The sequence below is a fragment of the Chiloscyllium plagiosum genome, unplaced genomic scaffold (assembly GCF_037043375.1).
Source record: "Chiloscyllium plagiosum isolate Xiang-an unplaced genomic scaffold, Cpla_swu_hap1 HiC_scaffold_52, whole genome shotgun sequence".
Classification (NCBI taxonomy): Eukaryota; Metazoa; Chordata; class Chondrichthyes; order Orectolobiformes; family Hemiscylliidae; genus Chiloscyllium; species Chiloscyllium plagiosum.
Genome location: NW_028270190.1, coordinates 31,523,615 through 31,539,776, shown reverse-complemented (window position 1 = coordinate 31,539,776; position 16,162 = coordinate 31,523,615). Strand labels below are relative to the sequence as shown.

The following is a 16,162-nucleotide window of genomic DNA, read 5'->3' as shown; positions in this document are numbered from 1 at the left end:
AGGAAGGTGTTTGAATGCAGGTTTTACACTTCATGCGGTGGCAGGTGAAGGTGCAGGGAGTGACGGGTCGGTTGGTGGGGGGTGCGTGGACCTCACCAGCGAGTCACGGAGTGAATGTGGAAGCAGTCCACAGAAAGTATTCCAAAAGTAATTGCCTGGTTAGTCCCACACACCCCACCAAACCACCCTCCACTTCGACACCTTCCTTATCGCAGCAAGCTGTGTAAAACCTGCATCCACACCTCCCCCATTTCCTCTGACAAAGGCCCCAAGTATCCTTCCACATCTGGCAGATATTTCTCTGTGCATCCTAACACCTCATCTATTGTGACGGTTGCACACGAAATGGTCTCTTCTACATTTGGAGACAGGACACCGTCATGTGGATTGTTTCAGGAAACATCTCTGGGACACAGGCACCAAACAAACCCTGTGGCTGAACACTTCAACTCCCACTCTGACAGTCCCAAAGACAAGCAAGAGCTGGGACGCCACCACGCCAAGTCCAAGCCACCCAATACCTGAAGGAGGAACGCATCATCTTCCACCTTGGGACACTCCGACCACGCGAAATTAACATCAACTTCACCAGTTTCCTCATCTCCCCTACCCCCACCTCATCCCAGAAACAAACCTCCAATTCAGCAACGCCCAGGTGATATGTCCTATCTGTCCACCTTTCTGCCCAACAATCTGCTCCACACTCCCCTCCGACCTATCACCCTCTCCCCACCTACATTTACCCATCACCTTCCCAGCTCTCTTCCCCCATGCCCCACCATCAACTAACCCCCAGTTTATCTTTCAGTTCCCTTCCCCCCGCCCCACATTCCTGATGATGGACTGATGGCCGAAATGCTGACTCTCCTGCTTCTCGGATGTTGCCTGACCTGCTGTGCTTTTCCAGCGCCACACTTTTCCACTCTGATCGCCAGCTTCTGCAGCCCTCACTTGCTCCTTCACTGTCTTTTAGCTGAGGCATTTGTGGGGCCTCCCTTCATCTTACCCCTGTTCCAGACAGCTGCCCCTGAGCTTGCATATTGCCTCGTCTGTCTCAGCCAGAGAGCTCACTGACTCTTAGTTTAAATATGAATTCCCCATCTCATGACCCAATTTCAGAGGGTTTTAGTCCAGGGTGTCTAATGTGAATGTTTACTCCACCTTACATCTACCCGCCCTGTATTCCACCTTAAATGCGAGTATCTGCTGCCAATCCGATATTGAATGTTTTTGGCAAGTACCGTCAAAATTTGCCTTCCTCCAATTTAGTACGACTTGCAAAATAATCTCATGGCCAAACGAACCACAGCACATTCACCCATCTCTTAGGTCAACAGTGGTAAATGCAAAGTGCAAATACAATTTGATTCCATTTGCATATCGCTATGCTTCGGACCCATTTGATGACTACATTCCCGTGGATGCTTCCAGACTGTCCTCGTGGCGAGACATTTATTCAGCATCCAACAATTCAATGTGCGTATGTTTAATTAAATAAACTCTGCTCTTTTTTTAATGAGGTAAACAGGGTTTTGTGACCAATGCTACTGTCAGAAACGGGTACTTCACCTGAAGAACTACTTTTATGTTGATCTCTCCACTGAAGCATATCCTTCCCTCAATAAGATCAGCGATAATGTGCACTTTACTCAAAGATACAACTCAGCTGACATTGTTCCCAGCGCAGCACTACAGCAGCAGCCGGCCCGAGAATCTAATTCTTTTCTCCTGTGTGAAGCTGTTTCAGTGACAACTGTTGCTGCAGATACCAAATAATCTATCTCTGTCTATCCCTCTCCCTCGACACACACATGTACATCAATCTGTCTGTCCCGCTCTCTCTCCCCCCAACCCCCCACCACAGACAATCTCTACCAGACAGTAGGAGCTGCTCTATCTCTCAACAGATAGAGAAAAAACATCAGAATTAATTTGACATATTCTTCTGCAGATTTTTAGTCCCTGAGGGGTTTACTGTCTCCACCCCAGAGTGTCAGACACATTGCAATGTCTCTCAATCCCCTCCCAGAGAGCTGCCTGTCCTGTTGAGACATTAATGTCAGAACTTCAACTTCGTTGGATCTCAGTGAACATTGTCATGTTAACTCTAGCACAGAACAGCTTGATCATTCCTCCTTTCCTTTTAAACAGTTTAAGCATTTGTATGCTTTCTAAAGGTTAGCTGTGCAGTTTGAAAACATTAAACAATGACCCTCAGTAGCCTCGAAGAACTGGCCGGACCGTGGGGATATTTGCTGAGGTTCCCTCTGGGATTTTCCTGATGTCAGTGTGACTGGCAGCTGTAACGCTCTCTCTCTCCCCCGCGCTCTTTCACTCTGTCTTTATCCTGTCTCGTCCATCCTGCCCCACACACCACACATTACTCTGACATTATACCAAATTTTTAAGGAAAGTTTCACATTCAGGGTTTTAATTTCCTCTTTTTGGAGTTCTGTGTGTCAGATACTTAACATGCTTGTGTCAAATCCCAAGGCCCTGTTTATTTTCACCACAGGCTTCAAACTTGCATTAAAATGACAGAGCCACAATCAATCTCAGTTAGCCAGAGACCTTTAAAAATCGAGGGCATCCCAGAGGAAATCAAACCTCAGGCTAAAAAATAGACACAACTCACACGGGCCCCATGGGGTGCAGCCTGTCGAATAGGCCTCAGGCTGATGTCCGCCACTCCCCTCTGAAGGAAAGGTCTATGCAAGGGAAGGATTTCTTGTCCTGTCGTAGTTTCAAAATAGGAATTCCTGCAAGGGGTGGACGGATAAAGTGGGAGAGAAAAAGGTTATTGGAACTGGAGAGGCGGCTTGGTTTTCAAACACATTATACAGCAAGAGGTTATTCCTTCACACAAAACATTTCTCAGCAAACCCGAGTACGATCAAATTGGGAAAAAGTTCAGGGATTTGAATTATAGACCCACCTGGCAGCATTAAAGCTATTGGTTTATTAAAACGCTCGTTGCTTCGATCGCATTGCCGCAGGCTGTCAGAGCACAGCATGATCTCACAGGCAGAAACCTGTCAGCAGCAAGATTAGTTCCATATTTCTGATGGGGGCTGCTTAAATGTTCAGTATTTGTTGCAACTACAGGCATTGACATAACTGCTACTTCACAATCTCAAATGTCTCTCCCTCCCACCCACCCACCCTGTCTGTCTTTCTCCTGCCTCTCTCCCATTTACAAGTCTCTCTCTCACTCTCAATGTGAACATTCGCACATTATTACTCTGACATTATAACAAGTCTTTAAGAGACAGTTTGACATTTAGGATTTTACTTTCCTCTTTGGGAAGTTCTGTCATTCAGACACTCGCTGTGGGTGGGGACGTGGGAGTTAAAAGCTTTGTGTCAAATTTGAAGACCTTGGTTACTTTAACCCCAGGCTTCAAACCTGTTTTAAAATGATAGGCCCATAATCTGACAGGACCCAATTAACCAGAGGACTGTTAAAAAAACTAGGGTCCAACAGATGAAACCAGTCTTTGGGAAAATAAAGGGACACAACTGAAGTGGGGCGCCACGGAGTGCGGCCTGTGGAATAGGCCTCAGGATTGTGTTCCCCTCTTGGAGGATGCCCTTTTCAATGTTCACCTTGCCCAAACTCTCACACTCTCTCTTTGGATTTTCCAAGCGAATAGTAATTCCCTGGGATAAAAGAAACGGGATCAATTAAAAGTCAGGGATTTTTTTTTTAGAGATGGCAGAGCAAGATCCCAGGGATTGTCTCTCTCACCAACATCAAACATAAAATATGTCAGCCGAAAGTTGATTTTCAGGCCAGACGTTTTTGAAAGCTTTCCAAACCTAGGAGTTGGCTGATGAGAAATCTCACTGCGTGCAAAGATGGCATGATGACAATTGATGCACAGCAAGGTCCCATATAGAGCAATGTAGCAGTAGCTAAATCATGATTCCTTTCTACTCTGCAATGCTGGTCAAGTCTTGATTATTTGCTGTAATGCCAGAAACTAAAATTCGTGCTGTTTCACAATCTCAAATAGCTCTCATGGAGCTGCGGCTTGCTCAGGTCTTAGATCGTAGAACACAGAGAAGAAGAGAACTAAGAACAACGCAGCACAGCGACAGGCCCTTCGGCCCTCCAAGCCTGTGACAAGTCATTTTGTCCTTACTTTCTACAACTGTCTTCACTTACAGGATTCCTATTCCTCTCTTCCCTTCCTAGTCATGTCTTCGTCCAGGTGTTTCTTGAAAGCTGCTGTCGTGTCTGTTTCCACCACTTCCTCTGGCAGCACAATGCAGGCACTCAGCAGCCTTTCTGTGAAAAACTTGTCACTCACATCTCTTTTAAACTTCTCCCTTCCTCCCTCTCTCGCACCCTGAACCTGTGGTCCCTGTAACCCCTTCAACCCTGTGAAAAAAACCTCATACTGTCCACTCTGTCCACTCCATTGACAATCTTATAATCCTCGATCAGCTCCCTCAACCTCCTGCATTCGATTGAGAACAGCCCCAGTCTATCCAACCTTTCTTCACAGCTAAACTTCTCCACACCAGACAACATCCGGGTAAACCTTTTTTGTACCATCTCCAAAGCATCCACATCCTTCTGGTGACCAGAACTGCACAGAGTATCGCAAGTGTGGCCTCATTAAAGTTCTATGATGCTCCAGCGTAACTCATCTATCCATATCCTCAATGCCCCTTCCAGTGAAGGCAAGCATGCTATAGGCATTTTTCACTCCCTTAAAAGCCTGAGCTGCCACCTTTAATGATCAGTAAACCTGCACACCCACAGCGCTCTGCAAGTTAATACTTCTAAGGGTTCTACCATTTACTATTAAATCTACACTTGACCTTTGAAAATGGATCACCTCCCTTTTGTTGGGCGGCACGATGTCACAGTCGTTAGCACTGCTGCCTGACAGCGCCGGAGACCAGGGTTCAATTCCCGCCTCAGGCGACTGACTGTGTGGAGTTTGAACGTTCTCCCCGTGCTAAATTGCCCGTAGTGTTATCTAAGGGGTAAATGTAGGGGTATGGGTGGGTTGCGCTTCGGCGGGGCGGTGTGGACTTGTTGGGCCAAATGGCCTGTTTCCACACTATATGTAATCTCAACTCCAACTGCTGTATCCTCTGACAATCTTCCTCACTATCTGAAATTCCAACAATATTTGTATAATATGCAAACCTATTAAATAACCAACCACGTTTTCCTCCAAATCGACCATAAACAGCAGAGCTCCCAGCACTGATCCCTGCAGAACATCAATAATCACAAGTCTCCATTCCTTAAACCATTCATTCACTGCCCCCTCTGTCTTCCTACTACTCCAGTTCTGTATACATCTTGCCATCTCATCCCTGATAGCAAGCTTTTGTACCAGTCTGTCATGAGGAGGACTGAAATCAATATCGTCCACTTTTGTCTCACTAACCATCTTTGTCATGTCCTCAATAAACTGAATTCATCAGCCTGGGCCAGGAGAAGGCTTTTGACAGAATATCACACACACCTCCATGTGGGACCTACTCTCCAAAATTGGCTTTGGGGAGGGAGTCTGCAATTGGATCCGACTGCACCACAACAACATCGTTCGCGCAGTCTCAATAAACGGGTGGGATCTGGAAGCTTCCCCGTCAGATCCAGGGTGAGGCAGGGCTGCCCACTTTCACCGGCCTTGTTTGTGTGTTGTATAGAGCCCTTTGCTGAGTCCATCAGGATGGATGTGACCCAGACAAGGGAGACTATTCCAGCAGTAGATGCCTGCTGGTCAACGCCTCCCTGTACACGGATTTTGACGCCGTTTTCTGCTGGGACCCGCTGTCAGTGCACAGACTCATGAGCATCTGGGATCAGTTCCAACTGACTTTGGGAACCAAGGGAAATTGAGGCAAGAGTGAGGCCATGTTCTGTGGGAACTCGGCTGACTGATCCTTCATTCCCTAAACAGTCAGGACACATTGCCCAAAGGTGCTGGGAAAATAGCTCAGAGGGGTTGGGGTGTGCATAAAATTTAGGGAGGAGTGCACGGCCAAAGTGAAGCAGACACTGGTCTTTTAGGAGTACTACTCCCGCCCCATTTATGAGTAAAAACCTGGTTACCAGGTGTGATGCACTCTCTGTTCTTGGACATGGCGCTGATCTGGCCCATCCCCAAAACTGCACTGTTTCAGTCACCCGAGGCAACATCCACTTGATCTGGCAGCCTAAGATAGCCTGTGTCTGCAGGGAGTCCAAGTACAAAACCGTAGATAAGGGGGGGATGAACATACCCAACACCGCCCTCACCCTGATGGCCCCCCTTTGTGTGCGGCTGCATCAGGCTGTGTGCACACAAACACCAAGTGTCACTCTGTATTGATGGTTCTATCTCTCCCCGGTGCTGGGAAGGATGGGACTGGCCTCGTAGCCTTGCAACGCTCCAAATAGAGTCACAGAGACATGGAGCTGTTCAGTGCAGAAATAGACCCTTCGGTCCAACTCACCATTAAGACCAAGTATCCTCAATTAATACAGTCCCATTTGCTTGCATTTCACCCATATCCCCCCTAACTCTAGGGAAGCTTCTTCGCTATCCACTGCACCTCCAATTTTAGTGAAATCTGCCACTTAGGTACTGTGCCTCCTATGTTCACATCCAAGTAATTTATGTAACTGAGAAATCACAGTTGGCACAGCACCGATCCTTGTGGGACACCACTGTTTATAAGCCTCCAGAACGATCCACTAACACCCACTAAAGAGAGAGGTAGGGTGTGGGGGTCGGGGAAAGAGAAACAGAGACAGGAACAGAAAGACAGATACAATGCCACACAAAGGTGGTGGTAACAGTGTCTCAAACACGAGAGCCCCTTGTTTCTAACTGCAGGATGTGTTCTTATTATCATTCCAACGGTAGTCCTCTGGTGGGTGTGGAGAGGGGTGAAGTGTTTCGAATTGGGGAAAGTGTTCAGGAGCGTGTGAGGGCGGCTGCGTGTGAATTGGTGCAGAATCAAGCTTTGGGTTTTCGGAAGTGGTCACAACGTGGCGATGGCACAATGGATGGGGCAGGCGCCAAGCGAATGTAGTATGCGAACATACCCAACATCGCCCTCAACATGATGTCCCCCCACCCCTTTGTGTGTTGTTGCATCAAGCTCTGCATAGACCCTCGGTGCACAAACACCAAGTGTCACTCCGTACTGAGGTTCTACCAGTTCCCGGTGTTGTGAAGGATGGGCCTGCCTCGATGCTATGCAAGTCTCCAAGTAGAATCAAGGAGTCATGGAGCTGATCAGTACCCTTCGGTCCCACTCGTCTATGAAGACCAAATATCCTCAATTAGTCCAGTTCCATTTGCTCGCATTTCCCCCATTTCCTTCCAAACGCTTCCTATTGAAATATCCATCCTCGTGCCTTTTAAATGTAACAGTACACACATCCACCACTTCCTCTGGCAGCGCATTTCATACAAACACCACCATCTGCATGAACAATTTCCCCCTTAGATCTCTCCCAAATCTTTTCCCTCTCCTTAAACCTATGCCCTCCAGTTCTGGAATCCCCCACACAGGGGAAAACTCTATAGCTCTTCACCCTCTCCGTGCCCCTCTCAATCTTAAACATTTCTGTAACTTCACCCCTCAGCCTCTGATGCTCCAGGGGAAATAGCCCCAGTCGATTCAGCCTCTCCCAATAGCTCAAACCCTCCAACACTGGCAACATCCTTATAAATCTTTTCAGAACCCTTTCAAATTTCACAGCATCGTTCCTTCATCAGGAAGACCAGAAGTGAACACAGCATTCTAAAGGTGGCCTAACCAATGTCCTGTGCAGCCAAAACATGACCTTCCAACTCCTATACTCAATGTTCTGACCAAGACAGGAAAGTATACCAAATGCCTTCTTCACTATGCTGTCTACCTGCAACTCCACTATCAAGGAACTATGAACCTGCACTCCAAAGTCCCTTTGTTCAGCAACTCTCCAAGGGACCATTCCATAAAGTGTACAAGCCGTGCCCTAATTTGCCTTCCCAAAATGCAGCACTTCACATTTATCTAAATTAAAATCCATCTCCCACTCCTCAGCCCAGAGGCCCATCTGATCAAGATCCTGTTGTACTCTGAGGTAAGCATCTTCGCTGTCGACTGCACGTCCAACTTTAACCATCTTCCATTTAGGAACTATGCCTCTTATCTTCGCATCCAAGTCATTTATGTAACTGATTGAACACTGTGGACCCAGCACCGATCCTTGTGCGACACCACTGGTCGTAGGCCTCCAGACAGAAAAATAACCATCCACCAACACCCTCTGTCTCCTCCCTTTGAGCCAATTCTACAGTGAAATGGCTAGTTCTCCCGATATTCCACATGATCTTACTTTGCTAAACAGTTTACCATGAGGAACCTTTTCAAGTGCCTCACTGAATTCCATATAGATCATGTCCAATGCTTTTCTTTCATAGAGTCATGTAGATGTATAGCATGGAAACAGACCCTTCGGTCCAACCCGTCCATGCCGACCAGATATCCCAACCTAATCTCGTCCCACCTGCTAGCACCCAACCCATATCCCTGCAAACCCTTTCTAGTCATGTACCAATCCAGATGCCTTTTAAATTCTGTAATTGTACCAGCATCCACCACTTACTCTGGACTCTCATTCCATACACACACCACCCTCTGCGAGAAAAAGTTGCCCCTTCGGTCACTTTTATACCTTCCTTCTCGCATTTCCTATCCTCTCTAGTTCTGGTCTCTCCCACCCCAGGGAAAAGACCTTGTCTATATATCCTATCTATTCTGCTCATGATTATATAAAGTTCGACAAGGTCACCCCCCAGCCTCTGACACTCCAGGGAAAACCGCCCCAGCCGATTCAGCCTCTCCCTGTAGCTCAAATCCTCCAACCCTGGCAACATCCTTGTAAATCTTTTCTGAATGCTTTCAAGTTTCCGAACATCCTTCCAATAGGAGGGAGACCAGAATTGCACATAATATTCCAAAAGCGGCCTAAGCAAAGTCCTGAACAGCCGCAATATGTTCTCGTAACTCCAATACTACATGCTTTGGCCAATGAAGGAAAGCATGCCAAATGCCTTCCTATCAATCATCTTCAACAATTCTTCAAAACATCAAGTCAATGTTGACACAAATTCCCATGCACAAAACCATATTGCATATCCCGAATCATTCCTTGCTTTTCCAAATAGATGGAAATGCTTTACATCAGGATTCACTCCAACAACCGTCCCACCCCTGATGTCAGACTCACCAGTCTATAGTTCCTTGGGTTTTCCTTCCCATCTTTCCCATCCATGTTAACCAAACCCCAGTCTTCCGGCACCTCACCTGTTGCTATCGATGATATGAATATCTCAGCAACTGGCCTAGAAATTACTTCCCTAGCTTCCCACGTGCGTCCTTGTCTATGTGTGCGTATATGGGAGTGCGTGTGTGTGTGTATAGTGCAATGGTGGACATCTGTAGTGTGCCATGAACACAAGTTCCCGGTTGAGGCCCTCACTGTGGGTACTGAACTCAGCTGTCAGCCTCTGTTCGGCTACTATTCGCTGTTGCCTGTCCCGAAATCCGCCTTGGAGGATGGTCATCCAAATGTCTGAGGTCGAATGTCCTGGACCGCTGAAGTATTCCCCAACTGGGAGGGAACACTCCTGTCTGTGTAATTAAATAAACACTACTTTTCTTTTAATGAGGAAAATAGGGTTTTGGGTCCAATTCTACTGTCGGAATCGAGTACTTCATCTGAAGAAATACTTTTATACTGATCTCTCCACTGGAAGCATAACCTTCCCTCACAAAATCAGCGATAATGTGCACTTTGCTCAAAGACACAACCCAGCTGACATCTGTCAAGTGGACAACCTGACAGTTAAGCCTTGACTCCCCACTGCTCCTGATAATGTGATAGTCTGTAGTTTGGTTCACTTGCATTTAAATCAAAGGTTCTAACGGTTTCATCATTTGTAAGAAATTTGAGTTTCAATCATGAGCAAAAGCTCAACAGGATCTGATCATGGAATCCATGGGAAGGTAAAGATTGTTGTTAATTAAATGAAGACGAGCGTAAAGCTGATGTTGGGTGGAAGAGGTATCTTGTAGTACAGTGGTAGTGTCCCTACACATGCTCCAGAGCTGTGCATTAACATCTCAGAACAGGTTTATTTTTTCAAAAAAGTTATTTTTTAAAAGAATATATATATAAAGCAGACGTTACGCCCTGCGCCTGGTGCTTAGGAACACGTTTGTATTCAGTAATTCAGGATTAACAAAATAATGCAGTAAGCGAAAACAATATGAAATTAAACTGGCGTGAGACCTAAACAAGTGTTTGAAATAGGTTTCTCGAGATAAAGCAAAAGGTAATCAGAAAAGACAGTTATGCACCGACAACTGGCAGAGGCAGGAAAACTTGCAATTGGGACGTTGTGAAAATCTGAGAAAAAAATGATATTTTGTGTCTGTCTTCAGAGAGGGACATTCACTCCACTTCTCAATAATAAAACAGAAGCAATGTCCTAGTGAAAATGAGCAGATCCATGAATTGGTCATTAGTGAACAGAAGTCGTACTGAAAATTAATACAATCCCAACATCTGAAGATCAACTTTCGAAATACTCAGAATATTGGTTGCAGTGATCATGATCGTTCGCTGCCACTCTGGTACATATTTGTCTTTTCTAATCAGCTTTCGCTTTATCTGTAGAAAGCTTTTTCAAACACTTTCATCTCTCTCACTGGTTTAATTTCATGTTGTTTTCTCTCTTAATTCATTTTTTTTTAGTCCTACTGTCCTGAATTCAAAAAGTTGTTCTGAATCCCCAGGCCTGGGGTTTAACATCAGCATGTTTTAAAGAAACCTGCTCATTCCGACTGAACTACATGATGCCCCTCCCACCCAACGTCAGCTTTACGCACCGCTTCCTTTAATTGACAACAATCTTTTCCTTCCCCTGGATTCAATGATGAAATCGTGTTGAGCTTTTGCTCATGATTGGAACTCAAATTTGTTACAAACGATGAAATATTTAAAATCTTTGATTTAAATGGATGCAAACTAAACTACAGAGTATACAGACTGACGCATTATCAGGAGCAGTGGTGAGGCAATGCTTCACTGTAAGGTTGTCCACTTGCCAGATGTCAGCTTGTTTAAGTAAATTGCACATTGCCGCTGATTTTATGAGGGAAGGGTAAGTTTCAGTGGAGAGTTCAATATAACAGTATTTCTTCAGATGAAGTACTTGCTTCCGACAGTATTTATTACATGCAATACTTTTGTAGAGTGATGTAATTAAACACACACATTGAATTGTTGGTTGCTGAATAAATGTCTCACCTTGAGGAGAGTTTGAAAACAGCCACCGGAGTATTGGCATTAAATTGGTTTGAAGCAAAGGAACATGCAAATGACATCAAATTGTTTTTACACTTTACATTCTATCCCTGTTAACCTGGATGGACGGGCTGTGGTTCGTTTGGCCAAGAGTACGTTTTGCAAGATGTAAATGTCTGAATGAAAAGAAGGAGTGGCCCAACAGGGACAGTGACATAAATTGAGGGCTGAAGGGCAGACTCTTTAACTGGTTCAGAGAAGAGGTGATTCAGGTTGGTGATTCTTTTTTATGCCTCTCTCTGTTTGTCTTCATTTGGTTCAATCTCTCTCTCTCTCTCTCCCCCTCTGTAACTCACTGTCTCCCACTTTCTCATTTCAGTGTCTCTCTCCTTCTGTCTCTTTCTCTCTCCCTGATTCTCCCTCTATCGCACTCTCTCTTTTTCTCTTCCACTGTCTGTGTCATTATTCTTTTCTTTCTCACTGTCTTGTTGTCTCCCTCAACAACTCTCTCGCTCAATGACTCTCCCTGTTCCTTTTTCTTGCTCGTTCCCCCCACTCATGTTTATCTCTCTCTCTTTCCCATCCCTTCCTTGTGTCTCTGTGTGTCTCCTCTGTTTCTGAATTCCTCTCTCTCTGACTTTTTCTCTCTCTATCCTTCTCAGTATCTTTGTATCTCGTCTCACTCTCTCAAACCGGCCCTCTCTCACTATCGATCTCTCTCTGTCCATCTTTCTCAATCTTTCCCTATGTCTCTCTTATAGTCTCTCTCTCTCTTTCGTTCTTTCTGTCTCTCTCTCTCGCGCTCTCTGTCACTGTCTCTCCCTCTCTCTCTTTCTGTCACAGTACCTCCCCCTCTCTCGGTCTAACTGACTCACACTCTCATTATGTCTGTCCTTCTTTCTCCACACCCCACTGTATCTCTCTCTCCCACTATCTCTCTCTGTCTCCCACTTTCTCTCTTTCTGTACATCTCACTGTATCTGTCAACCCCCTCTGCCTTGCTTTCTCACTCACAGTATCTCTCTTTCACAGACATGTTGCCTCTCTTTCTCTCACTGACTTGTTCTGTTCCTCTTTCTTGCTCCCCATGTCTTTCTCACTTTCTCTATCTCTCCTCGTGCATCTCTCTGTTTATATTCTGTCTCTGACTTGCTCTTTCTCTCACTCTATCTCTTTCGATCGCTGTCCTTAATGGTATGTCTGTTTCTCCCTCTCACGTGCACACACATTCTCTGTCACTCTGTCTTTCTTTCTCTGTAACTCTCCCTTTCTCTCTCAATGTCTCCTCTATTCCTGTTTCCCATTGTCTGTCTCATTCTCCCTCTATCCCAGTCTCCTTTCTTTATACATCTCCCTACATCTCTCACTGTCTTTCCCTCTCACTAGTTCTGTCTCAGCACCTCTGTCCCTTTGAGCCTTCCTCTCCCACTGTCTCCCACTCTCTCTCTTTCAGTGTATCTCACTGTTTTCCTCACTCCCCCGCAGTGTCTCTTGTTCACACACACAGTAACTTTCTTTCTCACTGACTGTTTCTTTTCCTCTTTTTGATCTTCCCCCCTCCATGTCTCTGTCTCCATCGATCTCGCTCTCTTTGTGTATGTCTCTGTTTCTACTGTCTCTGACTCTCCCTCATTCACTGTCTGTCCGTGTCCTTCACAGTGTCTTTCTCTCGCACCATCTCTCTGTCACTTTCGATCTCTCACTGCCGTTCTCTCTCTGTCTTTCTTTCTTGATCTTCCCTATGTGTGTCTCTGTGTCTCCCTGCTGCCTCACTCTCCATCACATTCTCGCTCTTTCCCTCTCTGCCTCTCACTCTCTGTCGTTTTCTCTCTGTCACTGTCACCTCTGTCTGTCCTCCTTTCTCACTCTATCCCACTCTGCACGTCTGATTGTCTCTCTCTGTCTCTTACTCTCTGTGTAACTCCTTGCCTCTCTCTCTCACACACACACAAACTGTCTCGTTTTCTCTGCGTCTCCTTCTCTCACTGTTTCTCTATGCGTCTGTTTTTCTCTCACACACTGTTTTTTTGTCAGCTTGTCTCTCTCTGTCTGAAACATGTAGTTAAAGTCAGAACGGTATATTTACAAATACCAGATTTCACAAGGTAATGATTGGACGAGGTTCCCTACAGTGTGGAAACAAGCCCTTCGGCCCAACAAGTCCACACCGACCCTCTGAAGAGTGACACACCCACATACATTTCCCACATTTACTCTGACTAATGTTTCTGACACTATGGTCAATTTAGTATGGCCAATTCACATTACCTGCATATCTTTGAAGTGTGAGAGGAAACCGGAGCACCCGGAGGAACGTGCAAACTCCACACAGACAGTCGCCCGAGGTTCGAATGGAACTTGGGTCCCTGGTGCTGAGGCAGCAGTGCTAACCACTGAAACACTGTGCCACCCCTGGTCCTGCTTAATCCGATGAATTCTAATTCTTCAATAACAATATTATTTGGATGGATGGTAAATGATATTTTCCAGCGAAACTGTGGGTAGGTTGGTACATACCTGCGTGAGCCATACCAACATCACACAGATAAATGCCTGCAGGTCAAGGAACAACAGCTCAGTGCTAATGTAATGGAGCCTGAAATTTGTTCATTCTTCTGTATAATTGAGGGGGTGATTATCTGAAAATTGTGTTCCAGGAGGCATAAACCTAAGCTTGATTTGCAGTTTGGAAGTATCTGTGCTCAGAGACAGTACGGTGTCTGCAGGGGAGTGCAGTTTTCGAACCTCCGAGTTCGCAGTGGAAAAACCTCAGCTTTCACACGCTGGTGTATTCACTGGCTAGAACAACCACCATTATCCATCCCTAACTGTCTTTGAAATAAATATGGTGAACCGCGAATCACTGGCAGCAACTGTGCGAAGAAACCAGATTTAATGCTTTGAGTCTGTTTCCCCTTCATCACAACTGATAGCAGCAGAGAATAAGGAGTATTTAGAGTGTGGTGTGGGGGAAGGTTAGAGTTGAGCGGATAGGTGGAGATGGAGCAGAGAGAAAGAGAGAGAGAGAGAGAGAGAGAGAGCTGTGTGTGATAACATGCGCCTTTAAGAGGGATTGGTTCTGTTCTGTTTCTCTTCAAAGAGATGTGTTCTCAAGAAGAAGCAGAGTACGTAGCTTTTTTTTTGTTATGGGTCTGGGCCAGAACCCCTCAAAATGTTTTAAGAAGGTAGCCGAGACTCTAACTTCTTCCTATTTTAAAGGCAGATGTAAAGTGGATATTCCCGGTTTAATGCAATTGGTCAAACCATGCGGCTTTAAGTAGAACAGAAGTTAATTAAACACTACAATTGAAACACGAACTAAAGAAAGCGAAATTTAAAATAAACCAACTATGGAACACTTTAACAGATCCGATACAGTAACTACTAATAAGTAACTGTTCCAATCCAACCTTGATTGTTTTCCGTGTTTTCTAACTGTGGGGTAAGAATGAAGTGTCTTTTGCTTAAATCCGAGTAGATTGCCCAATCGAACCACATCTACAATGCAACACCGATCACTCAGGTTAGGGTCTAGGCTATGTCCTTGATAGTTTTTAGAGAGTTTGGACTGTTCCATAGTATATGAAATGGGCGGGCAGATCAGAAGCTGAATATGTGATAATAAATGCTAAGAATGGGAGAGAATGGGCGATGGGAGAAAGGGTGACCTTCCCATCAAAGCTGCTCCACCTTCCGATATGATCCTGGCTGACCCTTTATCACGAAGTCCATTACCTGTTTTTTTTTTTCTCAGACCCACTGACACTTTTAGATTCTGGAAATCTACATGTTTCTTTCTTTAGAAAAACACACAATGACTTTGCCTCCAGACCCCTTTGTGGAGAACGTCTCCAGATGGTCACCATTGCCTGAGTGAAGACATTTCTCAGCATCCCAGTCGGAAATGGTGTCCCGTGTGTATCCTGAGACCCTGGCCACTTTCTGTGGACTCCCAGGCCAGAGGAAACATCATCATTGCATCCTGAGTCCTTTCATAATTCTATACACATCAGCGAGGCATTTCACCTTCATGCATTATCCAGTGAATGCAGGCGGGCATACATCTACCAAGTTAGAAAACCACCCAACCCAACAGAACGATCCTTCCTGCAGCTAATCGCAGCACCACCCACCCCATCTCTAACACTGACACAACGCCTCCCTGTGAGGCAACTGACCCCTGAAGTCACAATCCTAATCCCTCAATAACCACCAAATGCTGCAGTTCCCAGCTTTTCTCGTCATTTTCAGACTGACTTTCGACCCTTAACACGCTTTACTCTTAGCCATCCCCACCGAACTCTAACCCATCAGCGAGCCAATTCGTCAAACCCAGCTTCCACCTGACGTCCCTCTCTAGCCCCGCATCAAATGCCACCAGAACACTTCACGCACACATTGTATATACCCCTGCTCTCTGTGTCTCTGAAAATACGAGGAAGCAGAAAAAGTGAGACGGAAAGGGGCATGACTAAGACTTCCACCACAGTCTTGTACAGTGATAATAAGCTCTGATTGAAAATATATTCTGCAGAATTATTGATTCAGAGATCTGTGCCTGAAATGAAGAGCTTCTTCAGGACATACGAATAAAAGTCATTGCCATTTCACTCAAGTTTTGTTTTAACAGATTGTACTATGGAATTAAAAGCTCAACTTCTAAATTTGAGGACAGCTTCGAAGTATGCAACAGTAAATTAGGTGAACTTTTTAAACAAAATGTGGAAAATGGACAAACAATTATCAAATTAAGTTCAATACACATAATTCTGTGACTGCATGTTTTGTTGCATGGCATGGAGATCCAGCCCTTTTCAGTTCTGAAAATGTCAAACCAGACTCAAA

At 45.3% G+C, this 16,162-nt stretch overlaps 1 long non-coding RNA gene across 2 annotated transcripts in view; it reads right to left on the bottom strand.

Annotated features, from left to right (window-relative positions):
- The window catches only part of LOC148134913 (uncharacterized), a 42,534-nt gene extending 39,693 nt beyond the window's left edge, over nucleotides 1–2,841 (bottom strand). For both annotated transcript variants that reach the window (XR_015755653.1, XR_015755654.1), the window contains exon 1: nucleotides 2,636–2,841. This is a non-coding gene — a long non-coding RNA (uncharacterized LOC148134913). The remainder of the gene's footprint in view (nucleotides 1–2,635) is intronic.
- Nucleotides 2,842–16,162: the final 13,321 nt, after the last annotated feature.